The sequence below is a fragment of the Mobula birostris genome, chromosome 12, assembly GCF_030028105.1.
Source record: "Mobula birostris isolate sMobBir1 chromosome 12, sMobBir1.hap1, whole genome shotgun sequence".
Taxonomy (NCBI): domain Eukaryota; kingdom Metazoa; phylum Chordata; class Chondrichthyes; order Myliobatiformes; family Myliobatidae; genus Mobula; species Mobula birostris.
The window spans coordinates 76454435-76470843 of NC_092381.1; positions in this window are offsets into that span (position 1 = coordinate 76454435).

Here is a 16409-nt window from a genome sequence, read left to right on the forward strand (position 1 = left end):
GGCACCAGGAAAGTTGACATCTATTATGGACTGTGGACAATCAGCAGCAGTGGCAATGTACCCCATCACAATCTATAATCTTATTGTTTGGCATATCGTTCATTCTATCATTACAACCAACTGACAGGATCAACCATGATTCAATAGGGAATGGAAACTGACATGCTAGATTTATTTAAAACCAAGCATCAGTTGGAAAACATGCATCACAGGACTGCAGAGTAACACACACAAAATGCTGGAGGAACCCAGCAGATTGAGCAGCATCTGTGGAAAGGAATAAAAAATTGTCTTTTTGGGCCAAGACCCTTCATCAGGACTACATTCATGATGAGCAGCATACACAATAGACAGAACTAAGCAATTTTGCAACCAATGGATCAGATCAAATCTCTGCAGCTCTAATGTACTTGAATGCCATCAACTAAAGAGCTAATAGGGGGAGTAACCCTGTCCTCAGTCGTGACTGAGCCCAGGAAGTGAGTGATTATAGGACAAGCCTAAATCATTTGTGTCAATGAAGAGGCAAGAAATTAACCCAACTCAGTTTCTTGAAATAACCCAGCAGGTCAGGCAGCATCAATGGAGAGGAATAAACAGTGGATGTTTCTGGCCGAGACCCTTCATCACGGCTCAACCCGAAACATCGATTGTTTACTGCTCTCCATGGAGGCTGCCTGACATGTAGAGTTCCTACAACATTTTGTGTGTGTTACTCTGGATTTCCAGCATCTGCAGAATCTCTTGTGTTCTTTCTGACACTTCACCATTACAGAAGCCAGTCACCAGCTAATTTGATTTATTCTTCATGATATAAAAACATGCCTGAGAACACTGGAAGTGGCCCAGGACTGAAGACTTATGCTCTTGCACTAATCATGCCTCCAGTGAAGGTGCTCCAGTATGATTACAAAGCCAACATCTTCTCAACAGTGAGGTGTGGCCTACTCACAGGAAGGACAAATCCAATATGGCTCCCAAATTCATGGAATTGCTCTTCCTCCATCAAGGTGAAAGGTTTTGATCTGAATCTTTGACTATCTAATTTCCTCTACAGATGCTGCCTGACCAACTAAGTTTCTCAAACAGTTTGTCTTTTGCTCAACATTCTGGCCATTAAGTGGCAAGGCAATGATTATTTCCAACATGGGAGATTCTGACTATTTACTTTGACACTCAATGATATTACCATTGCCAAGTCCCCTTCCATCAAAATCATGATGGTAACTACTGACCAAAAATTCAACTGGACCAGCAAATAAATACTATAGCTGCAAAATCACATGAGAAACTGGGTATCCTATAGATACTCACCCATCTGCTAAAACTTAAGTCTTTCTTCTGTCTGTAATTCACAAATCAAAAGTTCAAAGGTTCATTATATTGTCAAAGTATGCATGTAAAACACAACTCATCTTCTCCAGATAGCCATGAAATACAAGAAAGCCATAGGAGTTATTGAAAGAAAAGACATCAACTGCCCCCACTTGAAGAAGAAAATGAAAAAGAAACAAAACTCACAAACCCCAAACCCCCAAACCCATCTCTTGCCCATCCAGAAAATGGCAGCTAGAACATCAAAAACCCCAAAACCCATCCCCTCTCTCTAAAAAAAAAGTGACAATAGCATCAAATCCCCAACCCCTCTCTCACACACAAAAACTAACAGATCACTCACACAGAAAAACGCCAATAAGAACATCAGACCCCAAGTCCCCAACCCCTCCCACGCACAAAAAGAAACATACTACCCACCTGCCAATTGGCAACAAGAAAGAAAGCACAGAAAACTGAAGGGGACCATATAAACTACACTCCAATAATCACATAAATCTCAGAATTTCAAAAAAATCCTCTTGTCAGCATTGAGGAGAGGGGCTGCACAAACTTAGTCCTTCCGTAAAGAGCGCTCGCCACGCCAGGTCTGACTGCCAACGACCCCATGGCCTTTGTGGAGAGTGACCGCTGACCTCCTCCTCAATGCTTCAGTCTTCCTCGATGCTTCAAAATGCAGTTGATCATGGCCCCACATCCCATCTTTGGTCTTCTCTATGAGGCCACTCGTTCTCTCGCTCCTCTCCGGGAACAGGAGAGCACTGGATCACTTGATCAAATTTCAAACTGCAAATCACAAGATCCAACAGTTTCTGAAACACAACCGAGACAGAAAGGACAAGTAGAAGATGTAGAGAAAGTGAAAGAATTGAAGAGATTAGCTGTTTGGAAGATGTCGCCCGAGGATTTATTGTGCAGTGGCGGCATCCTGACTGGAAGTCAATTATTCAGGAGGACTATGGCGTTTTCCCCAGTTCCCTAGGCGAGGATTGCTCAAACAACCCATAGAACCCATGGAAACCATTTGGCCCAGATGGTGTACCTAGCCGCATTCTGAAGACCTGTGCTAATTACCTGGCTGAAATGTTTACTGCTGTCTTTAACTCCTTGCTTCAGCAGTCTGAGGTACCTAACTGCTTCAAGCAGGCTTCAATCATACCAGTGCTCAAGAAGAACGTGGTAATGTGCCTCAGTGACGATCGTCTGGCAGCACTAACATGCACTATTATGAAATGCTTTGGGAGGATTATCATGAAACTTATCATGTCCTGCCTGAGGAGTGACTTGGATCCACTCCAATTGCCTACCATTGTAATAGGTCAACAGCAGATGCTCATTGGCTTTTCACTCAGCTCTGGAACATCTGGACAATGAATATTCATATCTCAGGATGTTCTTCATTGACTACAGTTCAGCATTCAATGCTATCATTCCTTCTAAACTAATCACTAAGCTCCAAGACCTAGGGCTCGGTACCTCCCTATGTCACTGCATCCTTGATTTCCACAGCTGCAGACCCCAGTCAGTATGAAATGGCAGCATCTCCTCCACCATCATCTCCAGCACAAATACACCACCAGGCTGTGTGCTTAGCCCCCTGCTCTACTCGCTTACATCTATGACAGTTATTCACAGAATTAAAGGTGGTGACGAATCGGAGAGTGAATGAAAATCTGGTTGAATGGTGGCACAACAACAATCTCTCACTCGTCATCAGTAAAACCAAGAAGCTGATTATTGATTACAAGAGAGGAAACCAGAGGTCCATGAAACCATCCTCATTAAGGGATTGGAGGTGGAGATGGTCAGTAACTTTAAATTCCTTGGTTTTATTTTATCTGAAGATCTGTCCTGCTACCTGCTCATAAGTGCCATTACAAAGAAGATACAACAGTGCCTATACTTTCTTAGAGGTTTGCACAGATTCAGCGTGTCATCTAAAATTTTGAGAAACTCCTATTGATGCAGTGTCGAGTATCCTGATTAGCTGCATCACGGCCTGGTATGGAAACACCAATGCCTAGGAATGGAAGAGGCTGCAGACAGTGGTGAATACAGCCCAGCCCATAACAGGAAAAGCCCTCCCCACCATTGAGCACATCTGCAAGGAGCACTGCCACAGAAAGCAGTATCCATCATCAAGAACACCAACTGTCCAGGCCATGTACTCTTCTCACTGCTGTCATTTGGAAAGAAATACAGAATTCTCCATGTTCGGGAACAGCTATTACCCTTCAACCATCAGGCTTCTAAACCAGTGCGGATAACTTCATTCACCTCAATACTGAACTGATGCCATATTATATGGACTTTCTTTCAAGGACTCTACAACAGGTGTTCTTAGTATTATTTACTTATTATTATTACTTTTTTTCTCAGATCAAGCTGGTAAAGCCTGAGGTCACAGACATAGCCAAGCACACTCATTTCCCAATTGCTAGGGCCTTTTGGACTATTCTAGTGATGTTTAGTCGCCAAGCATCTATGTTCCATCTGCCAGAAAAAGTGGGATCTCCCAGTAGCCACTCATTTTAATTCCATTTCCCATTTCCTTTCTGATATATCCATCCATGGCCTCCTCCACTGTCATGATAAGGCCACACCTAGCTTGGAGAAACAATACCTTATATTCTGTTTGGGTAGCCTCCAACCTGATGGCATGAACATCGATTTCTCAAACTTCCAGTAATGTTTCCCCCCCTTCACCATTTCACGTCCACTTTTCCCTCGCTCATGTTACTTCCTTGCCTGCCCATCACCTCCCTCTGGTGCTCCTCCTTTTTTCTTTCTTCCATGACCTTCTGTCTCTTTCACCAATGAACTTCCCAGCTCTTTGCTTCATCCTTCCCCCTCCAAGTTTCACCTATCACCTGCTGTTTCTCTCTCCTCACCTTTCAAATCTACTCCTCAGCTTTTTTTTCCAGTCCTGCTGAAGGATTTCGGCCCGAAACGTCGACTGTGCTTTTTTCCTGCTGAGTTTCTCCAGTATTTTGTGGGTGTTTAGTATCATGACTTTCTATAAATTTACTTAGATATTGCTGTGTAGGCCTAGTTGTTTAATGTTATTGTGCAGTAACTTTGGGATGATACCATTTGTAGTTTGGCCATGTATACCCAGTTCATGTTCCATAGTCTATCAATTTCTTCTTTTAATTCAGCATATTCTGGTGTTTTTACTTCTTGATTTCTGTATTTTCTGTGTGTTTTGAAAGGCTATATCTATTAATTAAGTTGTTTTTTGCTAGTTTATCCTGTAATATAATATCCAGACAGTTATTATGGATTGTCCTATCTGTAATAATGGATTGGTCATAATTTCATTTGTAAACTCTGACTCTAAACTGGATTTTATGAGTTCACATTTTAAAGTAAGATTTTGATGAACGATGTTTGCCACTTGATTGTGCCCATTTAAGTAATCAGATTGAGTTAAACTATTGCAGGATCCTGTAACGTATTGGATTGTTTCTGGTTTTGTTTGGCATTTTCTGCATTAATTCTCTTGAATTCGTTGGTCTTTTATTATGTATCTTTGATCATTTTTTGTGTTAATCTCCTGGTCCTGTATTGCCACAGGAACGCCTCTGTTTCTGGGCAGAGGTCTCCAACTCTGAGCCAGGTGTTCAATGCGTCCTTGTCGACATCTAGTCTGCTCAGATGCGGGGATGTTTCCATGGAGGGTCATGTGCTTTGATTGGTTAACATTTTCTTCCGTAGAAATAATTTCTTTGTTGTTCAATTAAGTTTAGTGGTGTGCACTTCTTACCAGAATTGCATATGCTCACATGGAGTGTTGAATCCTGTTTTTGTTGATGAAAATTATCTGACTGTTGTGTAAATTTTGTATATTTCTTAGTCCTCTTCCTCCTTCTATACTAGGTAATATTAATCTATGTATTATTGTCGTTTTTGCACATTGGTTGCTTGTCAATATTTGTGTTTATTTTTCATTGATTCTATTGTAATGTTCAATTGGGACACATCAGGAACTGTACATTTTGGTCCGATTTAGTGGCTGCTCCATTTAGCCGGTTTCCTGGAAATTGCTAAAAATATTTAAAAAAAGACAAACTTCCATTTAACCAAGTAAGAAATTATGTATTTAAATAAAATTAGAACAAATTAGGACACAATCAACACTATTTCAGTCGGCTGTGGTCGGGTGCTTCCAATGCATCAGCAAGTTTGCGGCACTTGGAGGTTCACGGGAGGGAGAATTTCTCCCTTCTGCCATCTGCGTGAGATGATGGGGCTATCAGGACTTGAGATGTTTTTTTACTGTGCCCACGGTCTGCTCTTTATCAAATTATGGTATTGCTTTGCACTGTTGTAATTATATGTTATTATTATGTGGTTTTGTCAGTTTTTGTCTTGGTTTGTCCTGTATTTCTGTGATATATTTCTGGAGGAACATTGTATCATTTTTTAATGCATGCATTTCTAAATGACAATAAATGAGGACTGAGTGTCCTCATAATCTAATCTAATCTAATCTTATAGCTCTGTGTTAGTTCCTAATATTTATCGATGGAGGAATTCATCCACTGTATGCTGCCACATTCTTTTGATTGACTGTAAATTAACAAAATCAGCACAGACACCTAGTATAGATGATGGACTGCTTTCATGCAATTTTCGACATTACATCCTCCAAATCTTCATTTCCATTGCAACATTCAAGACGATTGTCAATACCTCCACATTCTTCATAGTGGAAGTAATGAAATTGTTTTATTTTCATGCTTGGCTGTGTCTGGCATCTCCAAGACTGAATGCTTGAAACTGCAGTGAGCAAAATAATTCTGAATTGTCTTACTGCTTATTCCTTACGAGCTATCAGTGACAAAAATCACTCCTTTTTGAACACAAGCACATGCAATTGATGTTATTTAAAAAACTGTTTCCTCTAGGCTCAGTGCAGTGATGCACACTTGTATGCATTAGATGCTGGTTGTAAACTAACTGGAATGCTCTGTATTTCTTTGTTCTACTGTGAATGCCTGTAAGAAAATAAATCTCAAGGTTTGTATATGGTAATATACCCATACTTGGATAATAAATTTACTATGAACTTTGAGCAACATTCAAGAAACTCAGTAACATCCAGGACAAAGCAGCTGACTTAATTGATACACATCTGCCTCCGTAACTACTCATTCCCTCCGCCGCCATCACATTGCAGCTACAGTATGTACCATCTACAAGATGCACTGCAGTAATTCACTAAGTCTACTCCAATGTCCCCTGAGCAATAGAAGACAAGTTCAAAGTTCAAAGTAAAGTTATTTTCAAAGTACATATATATTATGACAGTATATACTACCCTGAGTTCATTTTGTTGTGGACAGCATAGTAAATACAAAGAAACACAATAGATTAAACGAAAGATGGATAAATAGCCGACATGCAAATGGCAGCAAGCTGTGCAGATACAAAATGTAAAAAAAAAACAAATAAAGTAATAATAAGAAATAAATAAACAATAATTATTGAGAATGTGAGATGAAAAGTTCTTGAAAGTGAGTCCATAGGTTGTGGAAGCATTTAAATGATAGGGCAGTGAAGATGAGTGAATTTATCCCCACTGGTTTGAGAGCTTGATGGTTGAGGAGTAATAACCATTCCTGAAGCTGGTTTTGAGGGTCCGAGACTTCTGTGCCTTCTTCCTGAAGGCAGCAGCAAGAAGAGAGCATGGCCTGGATGGTGAGAGTCCTTGATGATGGATGTTGCTTTCCTGCAACGGTGCTTTGTGTAGATGTGCATACTCGCGAGGAGGACTTTATCCATGATGGACTTCTTTTGTAGGCATTTCCATTCAAGAGCATACCAGGCCATGATGCAACCATTCAGTACACTCTCCACTGTGCATCTATAGCAGTGAACATTTTGGATGACATGCCAAAACTGCACAAAGCTTTAAGAAAGCTGTGCTTTCTTTGTTATGGCACTTATGGTATTGGGTCTGGGACATATACTCTGAAATTTAATGCCAAAAACTTTAAAGACCCTCTCTACCTGGCTCTCTGGTTTCCTCCACCTATAGTCAATAACCAGCTCTTTGATTTTGCTGACATTGAGTGAGAGGTTGTTTTGGTGGCATCAGATTTTCAATATCCCTCCTATGTGCTGATTTGTCAGGACATTTAATTCGGTCAGTGGTAGTGGTATCTTTAGCAAACTTATATAGGGCATTGGAGCTGTGCTTGACCTCACATTCATAATTATAAAGTGCATAGAACTGGGGCTAGGCACACAGCCTTGTGCTGATGGAGATTGCGGAGAAGATGCTTTTGCCAATCTGAAGTGACTGGAGACTGCACCTGTGGATATCAAGGATCCAGTTGCACAAGAAGGTCTTGAGGTTTTATTGATTAGATTTTAAAGGGGATAATGGTATTGGATGCTAAGCTGTAGTCAATGACGAGCATCCCGATGTATGCATCTTTGCTGTCCAGATGTTCCAAGGTTGAGTGAAGAACCAATGAAATGGCATATGTTGTGAATCTGTTGTGCCAGTAGGCAAAATGGAGGGGATTCAGTTCTCTCCTCAGGCAGGAGTTGATATGTTTCATCACCAACATCTCAAAGCACCTTATCACAGTGAATGTACTGAGAGCTACTGGACGAAAGTCACTGAGGTAGGTTACCACCTTCTTCTTAGGCACCAGTATAATTGAAGCCTGCTTGAAGCAGGTGGGTGTCTTAGACTGCCAAAGCAAGAGGTTAAAGATATTAGTGAACACTCCAGCCAATCGATCAGCACAGGTCTGCGGTACGTGGCCTGGTACCTAGTCTAGGCCAGATGCTTTCTGTAGGTTCACCCTCCTGAAGAATGCTCTCATCGGCCTCAGAGACCAAAATTACAAAGTTATTGGGGCTGTGGGGGTTAGTGAAGGCACTTCCATGTTTTGTTGGTCAAAGCAAACGTAGAAGGCATTGAGCTCATCTGGGAGCAAAACCTTGTTCTCATGTATGTTGCTTGGTTTCTCTTTGTAGGAGGTGATAGCATTCAAGCCCTGCCACAGATGTCAAGCATCTTTCAGTGATTCAAGTTCGGTCTGGAATTGCAACTTCACATGTGAGATAGCTTTCTGTTGATCATATCTGCTTGAATTTTACTTGGTCCCCAACCCTGAGTGCCACTGATCTGTCTTTCAGCAGATTGCAGATCTCTTGGTTCATTCTGGTTGGGGAAGACTCTAAGTGATTTTGTGGGGACACACTCGTCCACAACTGACTTTATAAAGTCCATGACAACTGTGGCATTCTTGTTCAGATCTCCAATGAGCCCTTGAACAAAGCCCAGTCTTCTGACTTGGTGCAGTCCCATCCACGCTCCTCCACCTCCCGCAACCACCTCTTCATTGTTTTTACTTCTAGAGCCTTGTTGTTTAGCCTCTGACAAACAGATGATCAGATTTCACAAAAGGTGTTCTAGGGATGGTATGTGGACACTTATTATGGTACTGTAGATATGGTCAAGTGTGTTGGGATGCCTGGTGATGTAGGGGATATGTTGATGAAAATTGGGCAGAGATTTCTCCAAGCAATTTTGACTGAAGTTACAAACAATGACTTGAAGGCGTTGGGTAAGTTGTTTCTTGTTAGCCAATGGTGGCACTCAATATGATTGCTTGCTTAACATTGGCCTTCGGTGTTTTGTAAACTGCGGTCAGGATCAAGGAGAATGGACGGCACTTAATTATTAGATGCTCAGGAGCATAGGAAAACTACCATAGGCAGGTTTCCCTCCAAGCCATACAGCATCTTATCTTGGAAATATATCACCACTGTTGATGAGTTTCAATTGGGTAACCTTCCCCACATTGTGTGTGGCCTTTACCAGAAGAGCTGAAGTGGCTCAAGATCGCTTCACATCAGTTTTCCAAGGATAAGTAGAGATGGGCAACAAATGCTTTGACAGTGTTGTGCGGTCCTGGAAAAATTGATACAGTCAATAAGAAAAATGTCCGAACCTGATATATATTCTACTTACTTCAACACAGAATAATGCCATTTGGCCCAACATGTCTAAGCCTGTTCCCAGAAGAGCGATTCCTTCAGTCCCATCCTCCTTTCCTTTATTTGTCTGTTGCTCCACAACTTCATTGGCTATTGGAAATTGTCTTGAATACTGGTAGGCTGTAGGACCATCAGGATGGAATTGATAGGTGTACAAAAGGTGGTGGATTGCAAGGACAGTAAATACAGCCATGGGGTTGTTCTAAGAGTTGACTTAGACACAATGTGCTCAATGATCTTCTTCCATAGTGTAAGGAGATACCGTATTAGAGAAAAACATGCCCATTGACTCCTTTCTCTCTTACCTATACTAATTTATAAATTTATCTACTGATTCATCCTTGGGATATGTGAAACAGCCAGACTGTCCAGCAATGTAGTTGCACGGCAAACTTGTAAATTACACACACACACATCTGAGACCTGCAGTGAACACAGTCCTCAGAACTGTGAAGCAGGTATGATTCATACTTATTCAAATCTGCATTATTTCACTTCGTCATGGATTACTATTAAGAGTGCATTAAAATTTCCGTTAGAGTTTATTTTGAGCTGGAAAAGGATTTTTAAAGAAATTGAATTTCTATGTAAAATTAGGCATACTGAAAAAAATTACAGAGCAAAGTCTTGAATAAGCAAGTGCTAAACAACCTTTGATATATTGTTTCAAATTAATTAAAATTTATTTAATCTATATTTATTTGAAATCCTTATGTCTGAACATACACTATAAATTGTCCCAGTCAGCATGTCTTGTTACAAGGAAGGCACACAAGGCCTAATATTTCAATAGAGGTTGAGGAGATTTGGTATGTTACCAGGGACTCGAGCAAATTTCTACAGATGTACCGTGGAGAGCATTCTCACTCCATCACCATCCAACATGGAAGAGCTAATGCACAGGATCCAAAAATCTGCAGCGGCTTGTAAACTCAGCCAGATCCATCGTGGGCACCAGCCTCCTCACTGTTGAGGACATCTTCAACGGCGATGCCTTAAGAAGGTAGCATCCATTATTAAGGAACCTCAACATCCAAGACAAGTCCTTTTGTCATTGCTACCACCAGGGAGGAGGTACAGGAGCCTGAAGACACACACTCCATTTTGTAGGAACAGCTTCTTCATCACCATTAGAATTTTGATCCAAAAGTGAACCCATGGACATTACCTCACTTCTTGTTCTCTTTTTGGACTGCCAATTTCTTATATTCTTATTGTAATTTATAGTAACTGGTTACATGTATTGCACTGTACTGCTGCTGCAAAACAACAAATTTTATGAGACATGCCAGTGATATGAAATTTGATTCTGATTCTGTTGTAATTACACCCAGCTACCAGAGGAAGCACTGCACCACCACCACTAGCAGAAAGGTGTCATTACAACATAGAGTTTGCATTTTCAGTTTTCATTATTAAGGAAGACATGTAAATTGGAATGAAAATATGAACCAAATGTATGAGGTTAAATCTGTGACTGAATTACCTTTGTGCAGTCTGTACAGTTCTTCCTGATCCTTTAAACTTATGTTTAAACAATAAAAAGTGTTGGATATGCTTGTCAGATCAGGTGAAGAAACAATGTTAAAACTTCAAACCAATCTGATGAAGGGACATTGATTTGAAACATTAACTTTGTCTGCTATTTCCAGCACCTCCCAATTTTATTTAAGATTTCCAATGCCTGCAGTTTTACTTTTGCTTTTCATCTGAAAGTTAACTTGATCTGAGTTCATCATGGATTTTTCAATTATGATTCCCATTAAGAAACTCTTGCAAAATGCAAATTCGATATCTTGCAGACTTTGCCTTGAACTTACACCTGCACTCATTCATCATAGAATGGAATGGGTCGAAGGTGAAGAAAAGTTTAAATCAAGTTGAGTTTATTGTCATATACGTTAGTATGGTAAAGCACAGGTACAGTGGAAAACTTGCTTACAACAGCATTGCTGGCATGTAAACTGTTCATTGCTATTGTCAAAGCAACCTACTGACATGATTTGTATATTACTCATTGAAATATAGAAACTGTGGAATTAAATAGTTACTCATTTATCACAGCTCGGAGAGTTCCGGAGTTTGGAGTAAATTTCCGGCACCGTCTTTGAGAGGTTTGTACGTTCTCCACATGATCCCATGGGTTTAACTCCAGCTGCCCCGGTTCCCTCTCACAATCCAAAGGCGTACTGGTTAGTAAGTTAATTGGTCATTGTAAATTCTTTTGTGATTAAACTAGTGCTAATCAGCTGGGTTTCTGGGTGGGGTGGCCTGTTGGACCAGAAGGGCCTTTTCCGCACTGTATCTCTTTCTTTCTTTCTTTTTAAATCTTTTTATTGAATAAGTATACAAAGGGTAAACCATAAAGGCACTAATACACTGTTAGAAATTACAGGAGATATTAATACAGAAGAAAAAATTGATACAAACAGTGCAATTTAAACATAAAATAATATGGTAAAATAATAGTATACTGATATATATATATATATATATCAATAAAGAAAAGGAAAACAAACCCCAAAAAAAGACCCCCCAAAAAAACCCACCGTGCAACTAAACTAAAAGCAAAGCAAAGCAAAGCAATGGGCTAACTCGGAAACAGGTAGAGTTAAAGAACTTAAAATCACGTCCTCAAACCTGACCTCCATTAAAAACAGTTAAAAAAAAAGGCAAGAAGGGAATATAAATATGGAACAAAAGAGAAAAAAAATTACATTAAATGAAAATATTGAATAAAAGATCTCCAGGTCTGTTCAAATTTAAGTGAGGAATCATAAAGATTACTTCTAATTTTCTCCAAATTTAAGCATAATATCGTCTGGGAAAACCAAAAAAAGGTAGTTGGAGCATTAGGCTCTTTCCAATGTTGTAAGGTACATCTTTTCACCATTAAAGTAAGAAATGCAATCATTCTACGGGCTGAAGGGGAAAGATTACTGGAAATTTTAGGTAATCCAAAGATAGCAGTAATAGGATGAGGAGAAATATCTATATTCAATACCTTTGAGATAATATTAAAAATGTCTCTCCAAAAAGTTTCCAGAGTAGGACAGGACCAAAACATATGAGTTAAAGAGGATATCTGCCCCGGACATCTATCACAAAAAGGATTAATATGAGAATAGAAACGAGCTAATTTATCTTTGGACATACGTGCTCTATGAACAACTTTAAATTGAATTAGGGAATGTTTAGCACAGATAGAGGAAGTATTGACTAACTGTAAAATCTGCCCCCAGTCATCCATGGAAATAATAGAACCCAATTCTTGTTCCCAATCTGACCTAATCTTATCAAATGGAGCTTTCCTAAGTTTCATAATAATATTATAAATAATAGCTGTTACACCTTTCTGACATGGATTAAGGTTAATTATAGTATCTAAAATATATGTAGGAGGTAGCGTCGGAAAGGAAGAGAGTATAGTACTTAGGAAATTTCTGACTGGGAGATATCTAAAAAAATGTATTCTTGGTAAATTATATTTATTAGATAATTGTTCAAAAGACATAAGGGAACCATCTAAAGATAAATCCAAAAACCGTGAAATACCCTTAGTCTTCCAAATTTGAAACGCATGATCATGTATCTCTAAATAAATAACTAACATGGAGGTGGTGGGCCGAATGGCCTGTTTCCTAGTTGACTGTTTATGTGACTTCGTACCTCTGGATGAATGGTCCATAATTGTGGATGCTAGCCCAGTAAGGTAACTGCTATACTATTGAAGCCCTATTTTACCTCAAATGTAAAAACCCTCTTGTCGGATAGAGAATTCTAGAATTTAACTCCATCAATAGTGAAAATTGATGGAAGGACATCCTGTTGTGGACCACACAAATTATGAATGGTGACAATGACTGAATTTGATAGTAATGTTATGAAGGGGAGCAAAAAGGTATTTTCTTAGTTTAAAATAAATAAATTTTCAAAGGGACAACAAATAAATTAAGATCATGAACGGGGCTGAGCTGAGCTAAATGAAGCATTTGCAACAATACAAATCCAGCAAATCATTTGAGAAAGCAAACGCTCCACATGAGTAGCCAAGCAACAACAGTCAACAGAAAACAAGATTCTGCTAAAAAATTAACAAAGATACAAATAAAAATTTCACTCAAGATTGGTTTAGACATCATAGAAATGTGTAAAGAAGAAACAAATGGTATAATAATAAATTCACTATTGATGGATATGTAATAGAATATACCAAATTATATACATTTAATGAAAATCAACAGGAATTAATACATCCTATAAGTAGGTCAAATTTAAAAAGTAGATTTTTAGAAGTGTTTTGAAATGTTCTACAGTACTAGGCTGGCATATCTCATTTGGTAGAGTATTCCAGATTTTTGGTGCATAGGAGCAAAAAGCTGCTTCACCAGTTCTTATATGATTAGCTCTAGGAAAACTAATCAAACCATTATTTGCAGATCTAAGATTATGATGGGGATGTAAAGGCATAGGAACTCCAAAATATACGGAGGAGCTAGATTATTCAGTGCCTTATATACAAAGAAGAATATTTTAAAATTGGCCTAAAGGACACAGACAACCAGCATAGTGTTGCCATAGCTGGTGCAATGCCCTCAGATTTTCTCTGTTTTTGGTTAAGATTCTTGCTGCTGCTATTTGAACAGGCTGCAGCAGATTCATATCTTTCTTAGGCAGTCCTGAAAAGAGCGCATTACAATCAGCTAAAAATAAAAGTCTGTATCAATTTTTCTGTATCTTGAAATGTTATAAGGAATCAAACCCTTGCAATGTTCCGTAAATGAAAGAACACAGTCTTAATAATATGGTTAATATGCGATTTGAAATTGTCCTGTGATTAGGCTGTGTTTCTGGACGGTGAGGCCTGTTCCACAAATGGGAGTATCAACATAAATTTAAAAATGCATCAATAAAAATAATAAAGTGCACTAAGTGTAAATGTACTAAAAGAGAGGTAGAACTGGTGAGGAAATAATTGATAATAAGGAAATTGCTGTCTTGCTAAATAAACAGCGTGAGTCTATTTTCATAATTGAAGAAAGGGAAAACTTGAAAATAAGTCAAGAATAAAAACCTGCAAGACTGGGTAAGTTAAAAAGATGAAGAGAGAAAACGGATTAACAGTACATAAATCTCTGACACTGCAGTTGCTTCTCCAGGATATTAACAAGCTAAGAGGTTGGAATAATTGATCAGATTCTAACTTGAATTCTGCATACCTCTTGGACACTGGAGGGAGAATTGTACAAATGACTGGGAGGATAAGAGGAGCTAGGAGTTGGTAAGCATAGGACATGTTTCAGAAGTTTTGGGATGTGGGTAGCAGCAATTAATACAAACAACAATCAGCCTTCAATTTGAGACAGGCATAACTGCATCAATGCATACCATTGTCTATAGATCTTTCAATGCAGTGGAAAAGAAATTTGTTTTGTTTATCAAAGGTGCTTTGTTTATCAGAGGTGCTTTTGTCAGTTGAAATGTTCTCCATTGCAGTCTATCATTAAGGACCCTGTCACCCAGGACGTGCTCTCTTCTTATTGCTACCGTCAGAGAGGAAGTACAGGGTCATGAAGACACACATTTGGTGTTTTAGGAACAACTTCTTCCCCTTTGCCATCGGATTTCTGAACAGGCAATGAACCAACCCCTGAACACTTCCTCACTACTTCAGAATGTGGGTTGAGGGGGAGCAGTACAAGCTGTAAGGTGTTAGGAGAAACCTAGTAAGGGGTAAGATAAGTAGGTGGGGGGGTGGTGATGAAGTGAGGAGCTGAAGTGAGAAGGTGGAAGGAGTAAAGAGCTGAAATAGAAGGAATCTGGTAGAAGAGGAGAGTGGACCATGGGAGAAAGGAAAAAGCAGGTGAGGAGAAGAGAATGGGTAAGGGGAGATTTTGATTCTGAATTGGGAATGGAAAAGGAGAGAATGGGAGAAATTACTGGAAGATGGAGAAATCAATATTCATGTCATCAGGTTGGAAGCTACCCAGACAGAATATGAGGAGTTGCTCTTCCATTCTGAGGGTGACCTCATTGTAGCAGTAGAGGAAGCCTTGGATTAACATGTCAGAATGGGAATGGGGAGTGGAATTAAAATGGTTGGTCACCTGGTAATCCTGCCTGTTGTGGATGGAACAAAGGTTGTCCTCACTGGCTCCCCTCTTACTCCTTATTTTCTCTAGTACCTCCTTCTAGTACCTCTCCTCTCCTATCAGATTCCTTCTTCTTCAGCCCTCTACTTCTTCCACCTATCATCTCCCAGCTTTTCACGTTATCTCCTCTCCCTCACTCACATACCATCCCCCCTCACCTGACTTCACCTATCACCTTCCAGCTTGTAATCCTTCCCCTCCTCCCCACCTTTCTTATTCTGACCCTTTCCCTTTCCTTTCCAATCCCAATGAAGGATCTCAGCCCGAAACATCAGTGCTTTATTTCTCTCCATAAGTGCTGCCCGACCTGCTGAGTTCTTCCAGCGTTTTCCGCGTGTTACTCTGGATTTCTGCAGAGTCTCTTGTGCTAATACTTCCAGGTTTTCTTGATTAAAGAAATATGGCCTTCTCTGTACTTTTAGGCACTCACTCCAATTCTGCCTCATGCCCCCCTTGAATGGTTACATGAAAATACAGCTAATGATAACAAGATAAAGAACCTCAGGTAAGATTAGCCTGCTGCAATTTTTTGTACATCAAAGTCAAAAAGTCAAGGATGAGTTGATTGTCATATGCACAAGTTCATGTACACACAGGTTCAGTGGAAACGGAACTGCAGCAGCACCAAGGCACATTGTATCATATAAGCAGCATGCACAAGGGAAAAAAAGTTCAACACATTTTTGCAAGAAAGAACTCAATTAGAGCCAAACAAAGTTCATTATGGTGCAAAGTGATCAAAGTGGTCATAGTGATGCTAAGCTGCAGTGATCAGAGTTTTGCCAGTTGGTTCAAGAATCAAATGGTTGAAGGGAAATAGCTGTTCCTGAACTTGGTGGTGCAGGAATTCAGGCTTCTGTACCTCCTGCCCATGGATAGTTGTGAGAAGATGGCATAGAC